At 45.5% G+C, this 18,162-nt stretch overlaps 1 long non-coding RNA gene across 1 annotated transcript; it reads right to left on the bottom strand.

Moving 5' to 3' along the window:
- Positions 1-514: 514 nt before the first annotated feature.
- LOC143830660 (uncharacterized) lies at positions 515-13,660 on the bottom strand. Its single transcript, XR_013228564.1, has 4 exons — positions 10,713-13,660; positions 5,608-5,658; positions 4,557-4,636; positions 515-2,138 (listed from the first exon to the last, which is right to left on the bottom strand). It is a non-coding gene; the product is annotated as an uncharacterized LOC143830660 (long non-coding RNA).
- Between the last annotated feature and the right edge of the window lie 4,502 nt (positions 13,661-18,162).

Below are 18,162 nucleotides of genomic sequence, written 5' to 3' on the forward strand. Positions count from 1 at the left end.
CTACCATTTGTTTTGATTCTGTTTGATGTGTAGATCTAGAGAGTTTATTGTGCCCCACTTCCTTCCCTTCTTTTCCCTTTCACAGCTTCCCCCCCTCCATATCCCCCGTCACATTAATGTAGTTCCACAGCCTTGAGCACCTTGCTATCTGCCTGGCCTGTTCCCTTTGAAGATCTGTATTTCTCAGGTTCTCATGGGAGGGTGTGTGGGTTAGGTGGTTATATGCTGTGCTTGTTCTATTGTACCCCAGTTCCAACAAGGCACTTGTTGGGTTCACTTGCTTGCTTCAAAATAAATGCAGCCTTTTGCACCAAGCCAAGGGCTGTGTTTTCTGAGCAACTGAAGAAATTTGGCACCTGTTCATCACTCATCACAATAAATTTCAAAAACAAAGTGAATAGTTGTATTGCTTTTCTAATCATATTTTTATTCATGACATTTCTGGTTTTCTAATATTTTTTGCATCTCTTGTATTTAGCATAATTAGGATGATATACTGAAGAATTAAATTATTTTAAAACAGCAGTATTGAGGTTTTGCACAGATTTAGCAGAAGATGTCTCCAATGAGCAGAAGATAAGACACCTTGAAGACCAACCTTCTGGATTAACTCTAAGTGTAAACTTTAAGACATATTGTAACTCTAAATTTCACTTGCAAATATTTATGCTCAAATCCTTTTCTCACTTAACCTTTCCCCATTATTTATGTATAATTGCATTTATTCACCAGCAGTAAAAATATAAGAATTAAAATAACTGAACTACAACGCAACCCACCCACCTATCCCCTCTCCTCCCCCTTCTTGTAGCTCAAGGGACCACCCTAACCACCTCACCCCACATGGTGGGGTGGGCAGAGGAGGGACCCAACATATTACTCCAATAAGTTAAAGTGTTTTCCAGCATCCACCTTGTCTCAGGATCACATAGGCCTACTCACCCTCCTGTTTAACAAGCACCTTTGCCCACCAACATGGTCATTTCATTCCTCGTTCATTGAGGGCTAGGAGCACCACTGAAAAGCTGTTGCTGAATGTGTGCCTCTTAGTAATAGCAGCGGTCATGGAACCTTTTCACCATCTGTTGATCACCCATCTGGTTCCCACTAGGGGTGCCCACTCCAGTTGGGGAATTCCTGGGAATTTGGGGGAGGGCAGAGATTGGTGAGAGGACAAAGCTCAGCAGATTGATTCCATAGAGTTTACCTTCCAAAACTGCCATGTCCTCTAGGGACGGTCTCAGTGGTCTGGAGATGAGTTGTAATTCTGGGAAAACTCCAGGCACCACTTGGAAATTGACAGACCTGTTCCTAGACATATTTGCATGGCTTTTCCATAAAGTCTTTGGCACAAGCTTTCTTCTCTACCGAAATTAAGCCTAAGCACACATCATGGGGATAAGCACACATTCTTCCCGTTTATCCCCACCCCTACTTCTTTCCTTTCCTTGTGTTCTCTCCCTTATGACAAATTTCAGAGTATAAACTCCTTAAGTGACCTATTCTTATACACTTGATCAAGTTCTTGAAATAATAGTAATAACCTGTGCTTTCAGCCAGGTTCATGCTATGAATCCCAAAGCATATGTTCCTTTTTGACCAGTCAGAAGGGAAACTATATTCTCACATTGGAAAATTGGGCTTTTTAAAACTCTACATTCATTGCCTAGACTATGGAATCTTAAATTTACAGAAAGAAAGCTCTTTGGACTTCTCATCTGATGAGCTGGGTTTGATTCCATGCTCTCTGTCTGGCCTACATCACAGGGTTGTTGTGAGAGAATGGACAAAATGCATGACCTAGCCCAATGAATTTTTTTGAAACTTATTTGAACTTGTTTGGATAAATTGTGAATGGGGTTTGTTCTGTGGTACTGATATCTGTTTCTTGTAGTGATGGATTTTTTTAAAGCTCTTGTGCTACGTAGTTCCCCATTGCCAGAGCCACCAACACTGGCACCCAATCAGAAGACCTCAGCATTGCAGCATGTAATGCATGCAGGGCATTAACATTTCCTTCCCTTTTTGTCCTACCAAACGTTTATAATGCAGCTATAAACAAGATGATAGAGTTTGACCTACCACACTCAGTCAGCCAACCTTAGTAAATTACCTCACCAAAGTATCTTTTATTGGTCCTGAAATTATAAAATGATTTATTATTACATTGGACAGGCGGTGGAATTAGTTGTAACCTCATATCTCAGCAGAAAGCTCTCCGCAGTTGCTAAACAATCGATATGACAGAGGTTTGGGGCCAGTCAATACAGACGCAGTGAAGAGCCTCTGCAGTGCACAGGACTGGCGCACGCTGCCACTGCAACCTATTGAGCGATCTCGCTAATGCGCAGAGCGGTTATTGTGACCTTAATGTATTTAAAAATCATCACGACTTGCATTAAATCAAAATGCAGCATCTCCGTTTATAATGCACAGCTATTTATACTCACAAACGTTTAAAAGGTGTGAGATCTGTGTCTCAGAAGACAATTTATCAAGTACAGGCACTCTCCAAGGGAAATGCCTTATTATATAGTTAATGTGTCCCTTTGTGGTAGATGTAAACATGTGAAGGTGAACAGCAGTTTGGTCTCTGCTGTGTTGGCAAGCTGAACAGTATGGAATATAGGCTGCTTCCACATGGCGAGAATTCTTTCTGCATTAAGCGCCACTGCAAATGTAGAGGCATGCACACTGGAAATGGAGTGGCCTCACGGGAGCTTTCTAGGCACTTTCCTCCATCAGCTGTCATTTTCCCTGCCATGTGACTGGGGCGGCTTTTTTAAAAAGTAGTAATCCTAAAAGCCCCCAAAGCTTTCTTGCGGCAAAGTGGGGAAACAGCAGCCACAGGAACATGCAATGAAAGGTGGGAGTCGGATCTTCAAAAAATGCACACCTTCCCGGCCAGGCGACGTGCTAACTCGCTTGGACCGTGGTCTTTCAGAGAAGACAGTAGCAAGTCTGGTTTAAGAAAGCATGCTAAGGAGAGGGAGAACATGGAAAGTGAGTGACTAGAAGAGGTTGTGAGGAAGGTCCTCAAAGTAGCATTCTGGTTTGAAAGCAAAGGTGGAAGAGGAGGTCTTTGTAGTAACAAGAAAGAACAGGCAATCCCGACAGGAAGACCAAAATGGTGGCACTCTAGATTACTTTGCTTGATACACAGGGCTGCCTAAGCAACCAAAGTGAGCACTGGCAGCACTGCAGGAGCCAGCCATGCAGGGGGCTGGGCTAGAATGACCCTGGAGATCCCTTACAGCTCTATGATTCTAAGAGGGCAATAGACATGGCCTATGTCCAGTATCAGGTCTTGGACCTGAAGAATAATTGTACTTTTGGGGTTTAGCTTGCCTGCCGCACCATCTGTTGACATACGATCTTCATCTCTCCAACACCTTGTTGTTTGCCCACATGCTTCAAAATAGACACTGGAGGGTTTTTTCACCCCCAGCAACATACCACCACCTTATGCTGTTCCTCCTTCATAATTCTCTAAGGGGTAAGTGGGCGGGACCAGTCTGAGTGAGGGGCCAATCGGAAGGCACGAAGTGCCTTCCGATTGGCCCCTCAGCTGGACAGACAAGTGTTCTAGCCAGTTGGATGAGGGGCCAATCGGAAGGCGCAAAGCCCATCACACAACTGGCTAGAGTTTGCACGGGAGGTGCGAAGCCCACCCCCCACCCCCCAGGGGAGCATTGCATGCCGTCAATCCTTGCTGTGCAGCCAGCAGGACCGTCCCCAAGCAGCTCGCTTCTGGCCCCGCTTGAAGGGAAGCACGCGGCTTTGGTGGGGTGGAGGGGTCTGGGGAAGGGCGGGGGTCGCACTCCCACAGCACACCTGCGGCCTCCCTGGGCCGCTGGCTGTGCTCGGCGTGGGTGGGCCTTCAAAGCCCGTTCTTAGGAACGGGTTTTGAATCTAGTATACACATGTTACTTTTAGAGTAACTGACTAGGGTTTTAGAGCAGTATTCATTCCCCCCCCCACACTCAAATGTAACAGTAATTATGTTCTGGTCTCTTAAACATAGCTACTCAGTTAGATACTCCAGGTAGTGATGGAATAAAGCAACTCAATTGGGGTGGGGGTACATATTGCTCTTAATTTATGTAGGAGCCAGTTTGGTGTAGTGGTTAGGAGTGCGTGGTTAGGAGTGCGGACTTCTAATCTGGCATGCTGGGTTCGATTCTGCGCTCCCCCACATGCAACCAGCTGGGTGACCTTGGGCTCGCCACGGCACTGATAAAACTGTTCTGACCGAGCAGGAATATCAGGGCTCTCTCAGCCTCACCCACCCCACAGGGTGTCTGTTGTGGGGAGAGGACAGGGAAGGCGACTGTAAGCCGCTTTGAGCCTCCTTCGGGTAGGGAAAAGCGGCATATAAGAACCAACTCTTCTTCTTCTTCTTCTTCCTTAATGAATAGGATGCCTCTCATTGTCTTTAACTGGGAGTTTCTCTCTGACTCCTCCTTCGTTTTCTCTCTCACTGTTCCTCTCCTCATGGCTCTGCAAGGAGCAAAATGCATGTACGGGTCTTTCCTCCAGGAGCTGAACCCTCTTACCTGTATGCGTGTCCTGCGGTAGTAGCTGGTCATTTGCAGCAGGGAATCGTATTCTTTAGATTAGGCTTCTCTACTTTTGACTGCAACGTGGATGTGAATTGAATCAGTTTGTTACACTTTTTTGCAATATGATGATGATGTCATCTATTCAGTCGTGTCCGACTCTCGGCGATACTTTGGAGTTTATTTACTGCATGCAAGATCGTGCTTCTGACTGTGCAGCTGTGCTATATTAGCCAATATATAGATCTACAGTAGGAAGTTCACAACCAGACAAGACAGATGACGGCCCTCCCAGTTGTGTGCTGCCAAGCTTCTAGTAACTGGTGCTGCTCTGTTCCACTCCACAGTTGTGGCTAACAGACTTATATCCTCCATAAAATGCCTCTCCTATTGAAAAGCCGGCTAGGTCCAAAGGCTTGTCAGTTCATTATTTAAGGTTCTTTGGTGTTTGCTGTTCTTAATTAAAAATACGTTTTTTTCTGGCTACCGATAAAGGTAAATGCTTCGGCTCATTTGACTGTTCCCACTTGTTGGCTGCTGTGGAGGTTATCCTCGCTTCTTCTGCCACCAGCATTTCCGCTTTGAGAAAAGCGGCGTTTTCCCAGAAGGCCTTGCATGAGCAGACGTGCTAGTAGCTGAGGAAGCGAATGCCACAGTAGAGGACTGTGGCAAAGAGAGGAGCATGAGGGGAATGATGTCACATGATCCAAGCCATTGACCCTTGTGATTAGAAGCCCCCATGCTTGTTTGTTTTAATTTTTAAGCTCGGGATGTTGTCCCACTGAATTTGTGAAAGGGCAATGGCAGGAACTGAACCCTCCGGTCAAGCTCCAGTGTTTGTGCTGCTTGGCTCCTCAAATCTCAGAGCCTCCTGCTGTTTACATCAAACAGTCCCCATAACTCATTAAAAAATTCTACGAGCGTCTACACATACGGACCCAGAATGCAAGGCTCTCTATATGCAGTCAAAGCCTTTCCTCAGATCACCGCCTGACCCTACCAGGAAGCTAGATCCAATTTCATATAAACAGAGTTTATTTTTAATTACCTCAAGTTGATCTGAAAAAGCTGAAACAAGATGGTGAACAGTTCAGTCCGCCTGTGGAGGATATACAAGTTCAGTACGTGTCCCACCTTTTCCTCAGAGCTTTCCCTATCTTGTTCTCAAAACAACCCCCTGAAGTAGGTTCGGTTAAGAGATCCAGTGTGGTATATTTATTAAGGGCTAGAATCTGAGATAATCCTGATTCAAATCCCAAAGTAACCAAAAGCTCACCAGATGATCTTGGACCAACCCTGGGGAGGGGACAGGTTACAGGAGAGGGCAGGCCCTTTATATCCATCACTGGTATTGGGCTTGTAGCTCAGAAACAGTGAACCCATCTTCCAGTGGCAGCCAACTCCAAGTTTCAGGCCAACTCCAAAACCCACTGGCCAATGACCTTGTCCAGTTTCCCACAACATGTTGTACATGCCATGCATAGCATGTCAGAGAGGCACCCATGGATCTTGAACCACTGTTTCCAGTAACTAGACAGACAGCTGAGATGGGATAATTGGCCCAAGGTCATCCAGTAAACCTTTTGGCTGTGCAGGTCTCCCAGGTCCTAGACCAACAATCTGTAGCCGTGATACAACATTCTGTTTTTAAAGATCTGCTAAGGGCCATTTAACATACATCACAGTAGGAAGGGGGAAATGGTCTTTCCTTGTTGGGGAACTCCCTTAGACCAAAGGTTCCCTGGAAAATACACTGGTGACTCATTGCTACCACTCATGAGCTCTCAAAAGCTGATCTGCTGCAAAGGTACCCTTCCAGTGTAGAGCCAGCTTGGTGTAATGGTTAGGAGCGCCAAATTGTAATCTGGTAGAGTTTGATTCCCTGCTCCCCCACATGCAGCCAGCTGGGTGACCTTAGGCTCACCACAGCACTGAGAAAGCTGTTCTGACCGAGCAGTGATATCAGGGCTCTCTCAGCCTCACCCACCTCACAGGGTGTCTGTTGTGGGGAGAGGAAAGGGAACTCGCAATCTGTTTTACTTCTAGCCTTCTACTGTTTCACTTTCCCTGTGGGCATTGCCGCTTTTGCAAAAATACAAGATCTATAAAATATTTCATTAATCCTACTGACAATAAACAATATTTACAACATGCAATAATGATCATGTTGTCTATGCAACAGCATGTGGAAATAGTAATGTTTATATCTGTCGAGACAAGCTGGCCTCTTAAAATTAAACCTCTCTGAACATAAAAGCAAGATATCTCATTTAAATTGTTTAAAAATGGTACTCCTCTAATAGAACATTTTTGGAGTACTATCATAAACCCACACATTTTGTTATGGGTTATATTCATATCTGACAGAATTCAGTTGAGGAAAGAAGCAAAATGGATTTTGAGACTAAACTCTGCATCCTAATGGGTTAAATGAGAATATCTCCTGGCAGACAAAAGCCTGAACAGCTTCCTCTGTTTCAGTGTATGTATAGGCACAAAACCAAAAAGAATCTGAAAAATCAATATGCTTCTTTAACACCTATTTAACAAACAGAAATCCCCTTATAATTATATAATATGTAGTATATATTAACACAGGTTCAGTTGTCTAAATATTAACAACCAATTTTGAATTGTATTTTGTACATGCTCTATGAAATTGTAGTCTATGTTACTACTGGTTCATTTCTCTAAATATTAATAGCTAATTATGAATTGCACTTTCTATATGCTCTGTGAAATTGTCCTGTGTTTTATCAACTTTTTAGAAAGATGTATTAAATATATTTTTATGTTTTATATTAGTCTAGTAATTTCCCCACGCCAGCACAGCACACAAAACACATGGGGGCGTTCACTTATTAAAGATATTTTCCCCTCCTACACCAATTTTTTCTTCTTTGGGTTTCTGTTGCAACACAAAAGCATATCACTCAAGTAATTTTAATGACTAGACAAATATTCAGAAATAACTATCTTCAGACACATCTAGCCTTTATTTATTATGTTTATTATATTTATATACCGTCCTCCCTGAAGGCTTAGGGCGGTTCACATAAAACAAACAATATGGATAACTCAGTTTAACAATAATACAGTGATAACAGCAACATAGTAGAACAGAACAAATGCAAAATTCCTTCAGATTTTGAACTTTAAAGAAGGAAAAAATACAATCAGGTTTCAAACCAGCCAACAGTCCACATTAACTGAGACCATCATTAGTTCTTAAAGAGTCCTAGGATTGCAGCCATGCACCCAGGAAGGGGAAGATATGCAATGATACCTGTTTCTGAAAGTATCATTTCTATCCAGGTGCGCGAGCAGCTTCTTGTCAAGGAAATGAGCCACTTCCGAGTAAAATTCCGCTTGCAAGACAATTTTTCCTGTCTGTCCAGCCAACAAGTGTCAGTAAACACCTCGCTCTGTTACCATCCCAAAGTCGTTTTCAGCCGGCTCCCCCAAGTCAGTGTTGTGATTGGTTGAAAGAAGTCAGATCAATGTAATCTATTTTGCGGACCTTGTCCCATCCAATTCCCTTCCTATACCATCATCCCCTTTCCCTAGGGATCTCAACTGTCGAAGTCTCCCTCTTTCCAAACCCCACCCTTCTCACACTACATCCCTCCCCAGTCTCCAGGTTTTGCCCAGCCCAAACTTGGCACCCATACCTATCCTTCACCCTTGCTTGCCATGTTCAGTCTATCTTGCTTGCCACTGAACTGAATTCAGCCAAAGTCTTAAGAAGTTAACACCTGCTCCATACGAACTTTTCTCAGTAAGTGTATTAGGAAGCCAGCTTTTTTATTTTAGGAAGCTTGAATCGTTTGCTGGAACTATAATGTTCTTAATGTTTTTTGTTTGCTTTTGCTTTCTTTACAAGAAAGTCTATTTTAGCTTTATGGTGCATGTCTGAGTTCTCTGGTCCAAACCTAGGATAAAATTGGTAGCATTATCAAGAGTCTTGCTCTGACAAACTGTGCATGCACACAGAAGCTTACAACTTCAATTAATCTTTGTTGGACTTAAAGGTGCCACTGAAATCAAACTTTATTTTATTGTTCCCAACTTGTTTACCGGAGACTAAAATAGGATGACCATAAACACCAAGAGCAAACCCAGGCTTGGAACCAGTAAACTCTGCCCTTGAGGAACTGGAAATAGGGAGAAAGTGACTGTAAATGGCCTTTGTAGAGACTGTAGGAATGTCCCCATTTCTCTGTAGTCCTTTCCACAGAAAGCGGAATTCCTAGAGTGTCACCTAAAAGTGATGTCAAATCATCACTCCCAGTGAGCAATGAATTCCAACATAAATTTTCAAACCACAAGCTATCTTGACAGGAGAAAGAATGTAGTAGCACCTTAAAAAAACCTAAGTGAGCAGTGACTCACAAAAGCTCATACCCTGCCTCAAATTTTGCTAGTCTTTAAGATGCTACTGTACTGTTGCTCTTTTCTATTGCTACAGACAGACGAACACGGCTACCCATCTTGATCTATCTTGACAGGAGAGTTCAAATGGATAATGATGCCTTCAGCTCCTTGAAAACTAGTGTGGATTTCAAGCATTAACTGTATTTTCATAAGGCACACAAGGATATATCCCGGTTGTGTTCTGGCCTAAAATTATTTTGGGGGTTCATCTCTGTATCCAAGAGCTTCAAGTTCTTGTACAGTGCTAGTTCAACCATGCCTGGTCACTAATACTGTCCCCTTGGGGCAATAAAATACTGCTTTGCACATTTACAAAGCATGGTTATTACTGATCATAGAATCATAGAGTTGGAAGGGGCCATACAGGCCAACTAGTCCAACCCCCTGCTCAACGCAGGATCAGCCCAAAGTATCCTAAAGCAATAATGAGATCCTTGCTGAGGAAGCTATCCAAAAATGACACAAGCAGTCATACTAACCACTGCAAGAGAGCAGGGGGACACATGGAATTGATATTGTATGTCCTGGTCCACCTCTCATTTCTTTGGCCTGTGGCCACACACAAAGCCCTTCCCCTCCAGTTTTTTTTTACTATTATTGCTGCTGTTTAATAGAGTAATTAAAACAATTAGGAGCTTTGTTTTCATTTCCCTGCTCTCCCGTACAGGAAGCCAGCAACTCCACCCTAGGTACATGTCCTTGAAAAATCTGATAAAACCGATATATGATTTCCTTGTACAAGTTCCAACAAGTCATGTTGTTAATGAACAAAAAGGAAAAGAGAGGCAAAGAAAAGCGACATACTTTAAAATTTAACAAGGCCCCAAGGAGCTTTTTAAGTACTATTCCAGGACCAATGTATGCCAAGTTTTTCCTTTAAAGGAAACACACCACATCTCAATCTGAATTTGCCCAGCTCGAATTAAAGTCTTGAACATGGCCTGGAAGCACTGACATCTGAATCTCAACCTTGCATTCTGGGGCAATGGTATGCAACTTTTAAAGCTGTAACATAAAGTGCCACTGCCATGTATACAGAACTGTACAGAAATTCATATAAGGAACATTTGACAACTATGTCACACTCTAAGTAGACTGTACTGCCCTGACTGGACCAATGGTGTCATGGAGTGTGAGGCAGCTTAATGTTTTTTTTTTTCCTGCATACCTGGAGAACGAGGCTGGGGCCTTCTGCATGGAGAACAGATGGTTTGACTCTTTTATGCATGCAGTGGGTATCAGGTTCAATCCTTGGCATCTTTACCCAACACCTCCCCCCAAGAGCCACGACCAGTCTGAGTGGGCCATGCTGACCTGGATGGACCACTGATTTGATGCAGTATAAAACAGCTTGAATAAGAGCCTCTTGTGGCGCAGAGTGGTAAGGCAGCCGTCTGACAGCTTTGCCCATGAGGCTGGGAGTTCAATCCCAGCAGCTGGCTCAAGGTTGACTCAGCCTTCCATCCTTACGAGGTCGGTAAAATGAGTACCCAGCTTGCTGGGGGGTAAACGGTCATGACTGGGGAAGGCACTGGCAAACCACCCCGTATTGAGTCTGCCATGAAAACGCTGGAGGGCGTCACCCCAAGGGTCAGACATGACTCGGTGCTTGCACAGGGGATACCTTTACCTTTACCTTTACAACAGCTTGAAATTGGAGATAAATGTGCATTGACAATATCTATACATATTCAGCAGGGGGCACATTTTGTGACATACTTGTTATTGGGTGTCATCAGGCAGATCTTCAGGATTCAGAAGGCAGCTGGCCAATTAAAACCTTATCCTGCAGTGGGAGACGGCGCCCTTCCCTCAGTTTCTGACATGGCAAAAACAATGCTGATGTTATTAATCAGAATAAAGTGCCACTCAGCTCAATTGACAACCTAGTCCTCTCTTTGGCTCGTAGGAAAGTAATGGGATTGAATTATAATATGTCTGTTAACTAGTTTGCAGATGGGATGGAGAATATCAAGTGAGCATTGCTCATACGCAGGATCTACAATGTCATACTTAAGCCTCTTCGCTTTCCTAGAGCTCTAACCTTTCTTCTGAGGTAGTGAAACTTCTTTTGACTCCAAATATTTTATACCATTTTTAAAGAGTACTTTCATAGTAATGAGCCAAACTGAAACATCAATATATTTACTTCAAGGGGAGGGCAGTATACAAATATGAGAAAGAAAGAAAATCCTATCAAATATTCATATTTCAAAGCAGGGGCTTCTCTGGGGGGAAAAACTGCAGGGAAAACAAGCAAGCAAGACAATATTTGGATACTGTAAGAAAATAATGTAAACACACTATTCTCTTGCTACTAATAGCTACCCAATAGTCTCTATTTTGGTAATACCAGCCACGGTCCATAAGATGGCAGGCCTGTATATTTTTAATAGATTTCAGAGTGCAGCAGTTGGCTTTGAAATGTATGAACTTTTTATCACCTCAGTCTTCTAATTATGCTAGTAGTTGTCAAAACAGTTCCAGCATTGTCTGTGAATTTTCCATTTTGACACATTTTCAACATGTGTGACTAATAAATACTATTTTCCATTCTCAGAAAAGAAAAATGTCAAATCCAAAACAATTCTCAGCCTACTTTTAAAAAATGATTTGTGCCCATCCTTATTCTTAAACTCTCATAAGGCAGGTAAAAGCTTTTGCAATATATATTCGGAATAAAACCTTCAATTCCTGCCTGGACCACCTTCAGAACATTGATTTTAATATTACAGCCACATTCCCTGCATGGTTATTCAGAAGCCCCACACAAAAGCTCAAAAGGACTGAAAGAAGCAAGCTTAACATTACAGCCTCAGAATACATTATGCTTTATATAGACAGATGTTACACAAGGAATATAAAACAGTGTTTACCTTGAAATTCACACAATTATTCCTCCAGTTAAAACCTTTATACATCCCAAGTCACACAAATACTATTGGTGTATGTGTTACAACCTTCCCCGCCAAGCAAATCACTACTCCTTAAACCCTACTCCCTTTTGCACCTGACCATCCTACAGATTACAACATAGTTCAAGATTAATCTGTATATTCAATCAGTGTTTCATGCAGTTGTTCTAAAAGAAAGGCAGGGTTTTTAAAAAAAAAAACCCTTTCAGTAGATTTATATTCCATCAGATTGTTTTGTTGAAAATATCCTGGAGCCATTAGACAATGCCTAGCTTTTCCAAACTTGATATTGCACAGTATCCTTGTAGTAAATTTTCCACACACAAAAAGGAGGGGGAGAACCTTAACCGAACCAAAGGAACGGAGGCATTAACTTTTTATCTGCTGAGCTGAAGATGAGATCTTTCGGATTGCACATTGAAGGTTGGGCTTGGAACTGGAACAGACTAAGACAGGGGTAGTCAAAGTGCGCCCCCCCCCCCCCAGATGTCCATGGACTACAATTCAAATGAATTCAAATTCAAATGAATTGTAGTCCATGGGCATCTGGAGGGCCGCAGTTTGACTACCCCTGGGCTAAGCTTTCAATTAAAAAACAACAAAACCTCAAACGTTTTCTTTTGCATGGGGTCAAAAAAAGGGAAGATTCATTTCAAATTATTTAATATCAATTCAAAATAGAGGTGCAATCTGGAAAAAAACATTTTTAAAAAGCCTCCCTCTCTAATCTAGACTAGAGGATGCTCATTGGGCTCCTGTGTCCCCTCCGCCTTCCCCCGTCTAATTAATTGCAGGCCTTCATCCCCGGAGCCTCCCTGAACTGAACGTCTTGCTCTCAGGCTTCCTGCTGACTCACGGCTCCGAGGGCAAGCGAAAGGAAACCCGCGATCCCCGCTCTCAGGCCAGCCTCTTTTTGACTGTACAGACCAGCGCTTGCCAACAGCGCGCGCGGCCGTGGGTTCTTCCTCCCTTTGCTCCTTTGTCATAACCAAAATCCCACCCTCCTGCAAATTTTGCAAACGGGCAAATAATCGCTGCGCCGTCAAAGGGCGCGCTGTCCGCCCGTCCTCCCCTCGCAAACTCGCAGGCGCCTCTCAAGTGTCACCGGCGGGGCAAGGGCCCCGCTTGGAAACGGAGCGAGGCGTCCGAACCGTCCCGCGCCGAGGCCAGCGACATCGATACTTGGGGATGCTGTTACGGCGGGGCTCAAATGAAAGCTCCCGCCCCGCCCCGCGTCCTCGGGAGTTTGCAGGACGGGGCGGGGCTTGGGGGGGGGGCTCCACATCCAAGCCCGAAAAGACTTTCCCCCCGCGTTCTTTTAGTGAGTCAGTGCTGCATTCCAAAGGCCCCTTCCTCAAGAGCCCCCGAGCGCTTGCTAGCCGTGGAGATGCGCTCGCGGCGCCCCCGCCGCCCGGCTTTTTTCCCAGGGCGCGCATGGAAAGTGGCCTACTTAGCAGGGAGGCAAGGAGGAGGCGGGCACGCGCCAAGCGTTCGCGACTGGAGGGGAAACCAAAGTCCGCGTTTCCACCCGGGTCGGGGGGGGGGGGGGCAATCCGGTGCCAAAGGCTACAGCAGCTTGTTGCAGAAGCGCACGGGAGCGCTCCCGCCGCAGCAAGGCATTGCAACCTTCCCTGCGCGAGCCCCTCCGTGCCCCTCGTTGCGCGCAAGCTGCCGCACGAGCCCGTGCCCGGGGGCCGCGCTCCCTCCCCTCGGCCTCCGCCATTCACACAAAACCGCTCTCCAGCACATTCGCCCCAGTATCATTACTTGACGCATTGCAGGTAGGAAGCCGCCAATCAAGGCGCTCGACTCTTCTCTGCCAACCATTGCAGGGTCCCTTCGGCCAATCGGAAAGCGTTTCTCAAAAGGCCGGCAAAGATGCCTCGGCCGCTCGAGAGTGTTATGGGTTGGGCCAGAGACTGGGGAGGCTGGTAACCCTCCGCGAGGAGATGTAATCCCTTCCGTCCGATTGATTCGCATGCGAAGGGTTTGCCTCCTCCAGCTGCCGGCGCTCGGCTGGCGGAAGGCAGGCGCCTTGCCGCGCTTTCGGATTCTAGCCACGCCAGCTGAGCCTGCGCTTGCCTCATAAACCCTCTCCCGCTTTCCGCTTGACGGATGTGTCCTGGGCAGGCGGGCTGCGAGGTGGAATTGTGGAGACTGAGAGAGCAAAGCCCCACATGTTTTATTTATGTAATGCATTCATTATATAGCCTGCCTTTCTCTCCAATGAGAACCCGAAGTAGTTTACATGGTTCTTCTCCATTTTATCCTCGCAACAACCCTGTGAGGGAGGCTAGGCAGAGAGTGTGTGATTGGCTCAAGGTCACCCAGCAAGCTTCCGCGGCAGAATGGGGATTCAAAGTTGGGTTTCCCCAGATAGTCTGGCACTTTAACCAGTACCAAGTAATCCTCTTGCAAAAGGGAAGCTTCCATTCATACAAATTTGTATTTGACTGAAAGTGGGACAAGTCTCCCTTCTTCCTAGGTTGCACCATTGGAAAGTTTTTGACTCACAAATATAATTCATTCTTCCTCCTTGTTTTGCAGTGTTTACTCAGGAGGATGGTCGTGTGAAAGTTGTGTTCTTCACCCATAACCTGAAAGAGGCACCGCTGTTTAGAATTGGCACTAATGAACTAGCCAGACCAGTGACCTGGCTCAGCTTCATTTGTTTAGAAATTATAAAAGATGCCCTCATCTCTTGTGGCCCAGTGGTTGAGCACCTGCTTTGCATTTAGAAATTCCATCCTCAGCATTCCCTGTTTGACAGGATCAGTTAGTAGGTAATGTGAAAGATCTCCTGCTAAGACAAGAACAGCTGCCAGTCAGAGAAGGCCATCCTACCCATTCTGCACAGGTAAGATAATCCACTTTCAGTGCATTTTGAAGTAGATTTTCCTGTTCTGCACAGGAAAATCCAGTTGCAAAAGCACACTGAAAGTGCATTATCCAATGGGTATGGAATATGCCTGACTCAGCACAAGGCACCTTCATGTGTGGTGAGTGCTCTCTTTGCGTGTAAGTTTTCCAAAAAGGAATTGGGGTGGTAGGGAGAGGGGAATGACTTCAGAATCCTTTCCCCTACTGATGGTTCACTGCTGAAAAATGATCCTCAATCCTCTCGCAACAGATGGTATAGTTTGGGTTTTTTTGGGGAGTGTTGCATATTATGTGGAATGCTTTTAAAATATACTGGACACATTCACTGGGGAAAGATCTATTAGCAGCTCTAAGGTAATGGGAAAATAATCCCCTTACCCGAGATCCTGGAGGGCTGCTGCCAGCTATATGTGACTCTTTGACATGCCACCTGTGGCTCTTATGTGCACTGCCCTCCAATGTTCCAGAGAAGTGAGCAAGGCCATTCACCTTAAAATATTTTTGGTTGGGAGGCACCTTTAGATATTTGTGGTTGGGAGGCACCTGGAGGGAACTTTGTTCAGCTTCTGCAAATTGAGTGATAGTCCCTGGCCCAGAGAAGTCTGGCTGGCCTCAACCAGGGCCAGGCTTTCTCGGCCCTGATTCCCTCTCCCCGCCCTCCCGCAGTAAGAAGCTTCCCGGGCTGCAAGCTTGCGGCCTGGGAAGTTTTTTACTACGGGGGGGGAGGAGAGGGAACCGCGGCCCGGCGCCCTGGCCTTCGCGGCCTGGCACCGGGCCGCAGACCACAGGTTGGGGACCACTGCTGTAGGGCCTGAAAGATGGAGCTCTTCCGCTGGGCCTATGGTTGAGGTGAACATACCAACTGTAGGTCCTCCCCTGGTGGCATCAGACAGCCCCCCATCTAATTCCGAACCGGAAATCGGAACTATTGTGTCGCCAACTGTTTGGTTGTATTTAACTGTTTCAATTGTTTTAATCTTAATTATTATTTGTACCCACTGATTGTTGTGAAGTGCCCTGAGATGGCAAGGGTGATTGGGGTGGATTATAAATTTAATAATAAATCAATAAGTTCCCACCCTGAAACAGCCACTATGGAAAGGACTGAAGGACAAACAAACAGCGGCCTCAAGCCAGGGACGGAAGTAACAGGCCCATCCTCTCTTAACACCACTATGTCTTCTCTGCAGCCTGAGAATTGTCATCCAAGCAGGAGGAGAGCTAGTTAACCACAGAGAAGAGAAAGTGAGTCCCACCCCCACCCCATCAATTTGGGGAAAGGTTGAGCTGGCCACAGTAGAGTGATGCTGGCTTCACTCCCCTTTCTCCACAGCTGGCTTGCTCTCCTCCGTCAGCCTTGGCAGTCTCTCATCTGGCCCACTTGGGTGTGTTTGGTGAGGTGACACACAGGGCATACAGTAGTCATGCCATGTGCTCTTCTGGTTGATGGCCATTGCCAATGTGGCTCTCTGCAAATCATGACCTGAGCACCCCTGGAGTAGACCATACTGATCTGGATAGACAATTGGTGTGATTCAGTATAATGCAGTTTCACCCTCCGAGACAAGACAATCCCTCTCACAAAGCATCCTAGGAACTTCAGTGTGCAATTCTTGGGACTTGTGATTAGGTCTGTTCCCATCCTTACGTAGAGCACACTTGTGCTCACACTGCACATACGCAACAAAGTTCTGTAGCAGACTGGCCGTTTCTGCAATTGATAGGAGCTTGCATGTATTTAAATTAGTGGCTCCCAACCTGGGGGTCGAACGACCCTTTCACAGGGGTCACGGCAGGGCAAGCAGCTTGGCCAGGGGGCGCCAACCACACATCAGCCTTGCAGGGTAGATCAAGATAGAGCGTTCGTCGGTCTGGAGCAGCGGAAAAGAGCGAGATTGGTATGGTGGGACAAGAGGCATAGCTGAACTGAGAAACCCCGGGAAAAAAATCAATTTATATACAATCATGAACAATGGATCATCATGCCATTGGTCAGTTTCGGTTTAATTTCTGTGAAAGAACATTTGCATAATTTTATGGTTGGGGTTCACCACAACATGAGGAACCATATTAAAGGGTCGCGGCATTAGGAAGGTTGAGAACCACTGATTAAATGTGCACTAATGAAATGTGCAGTGGGCACTGAGAAAACTAGAGGTGGCAGTTTAATGGGGAGAGGGGTCCTCCAGTGCTCCAAACACCCTCTCTCCATTGGCTTCTTTGCCCTTAGTTGTTTGGGGCAGATTCAATTGGGTAGCCCTGTTGGTGTGAAGCAGTAGATCAAAGTTTGAGCCTAGAATAATACTGTGTTGCTCTTAAAAGTGCCTATGGACTCAATTTTTGTTTTGGGCCGGCAGAGCTGTGAGAATGTCACTCAGTAAAGGTCAGAGTCCATAGAGGGCAGGGGTATGAGTGACGCCTTGGTGGCTGCTGATTGGCATTTGACTTTTTATGTGTTGATTTCCAAAGCAGCAGCCAGGGCTCCTTAATGGACGCCAGTAGGGAAATGTGTTTGTTTTGTTTTAAATCCCTCTACCTGTCCAGACTTCTAAGCAAGTTGTACAAATGAGTGAACGCACAGCAGGAAAAGTTGGAGGAGGGGGATAGAGGTGAATGCTTTCAGGAGTCCCCCAAGCCGTGAGACTTGTTGACTCACATTTCAAGCTACTGCTGCTTCACAGCCCCTCAATGCCCATCTATCTGGTTCTCCCCAATCTGTCCAAACATCTTTTTCCAGCCACAGCCTTTGCGCGGTCGGCTCCTCCTGTTTGCAACTCTTATGCTCCCTCCGCCCTCTTCCATCTTCTGCTTTCTGTTTCTGTTCTCCTCTTCATCTTCAACCCACTCTCCTCATCCTCCTCACCTGCTTTCCAGGATCCCCATTTAGCTTGCAGTTTCTAAAATAAGAAGTTGGAAAAGCACACCTATCAGCCTGGATACTTTACCTTCCTTATCTCAGATAAATGATTGTGTTACTAAGATTGCTTCCACATGAAGGTTTTGCTGGGCTTTGGCCTCCAAACTGGAGCAAGTTCTTTTTTGGAACTTCCACATGGGTTATTTGCCCAGGGTTCAGTGATGATGGGAGTAGGGTTTGCAAGTCTCCTGCTAGGGCAGCAGACCTCCAGGCAGCAACCCTTGGAGGGGCTGTGGAAGAAAAATAAACAAAACAAATTGCTGTTGGGTCAGTGACATCACATCACTTCCAGGGGAAACTAGAAGCAACTTCAGTCCTCTCTAAGAATCTCTAGAAACTCTATGTTAACCTGGCAACTGGTGAGAGCAACCTTTTTCAACCTTTTGACCCCTGGAAAATTTTTCAGGCTTTGAAGCTCACCCAAAGCAATGTCAGCTGGCCATGCCTTCCTGCCTGG

Source organism: Paroedura picta, chromosome 2 (genome assembly GCF_049243985.1).
Source record: "Paroedura picta isolate Pp20150507F chromosome 2, Ppicta_v3.0, whole genome shotgun sequence".
NCBI lineage: Eukaryota > Metazoa > Chordata > Lepidosauria > Squamata > Gekkonidae > Paroedura > Paroedura picta.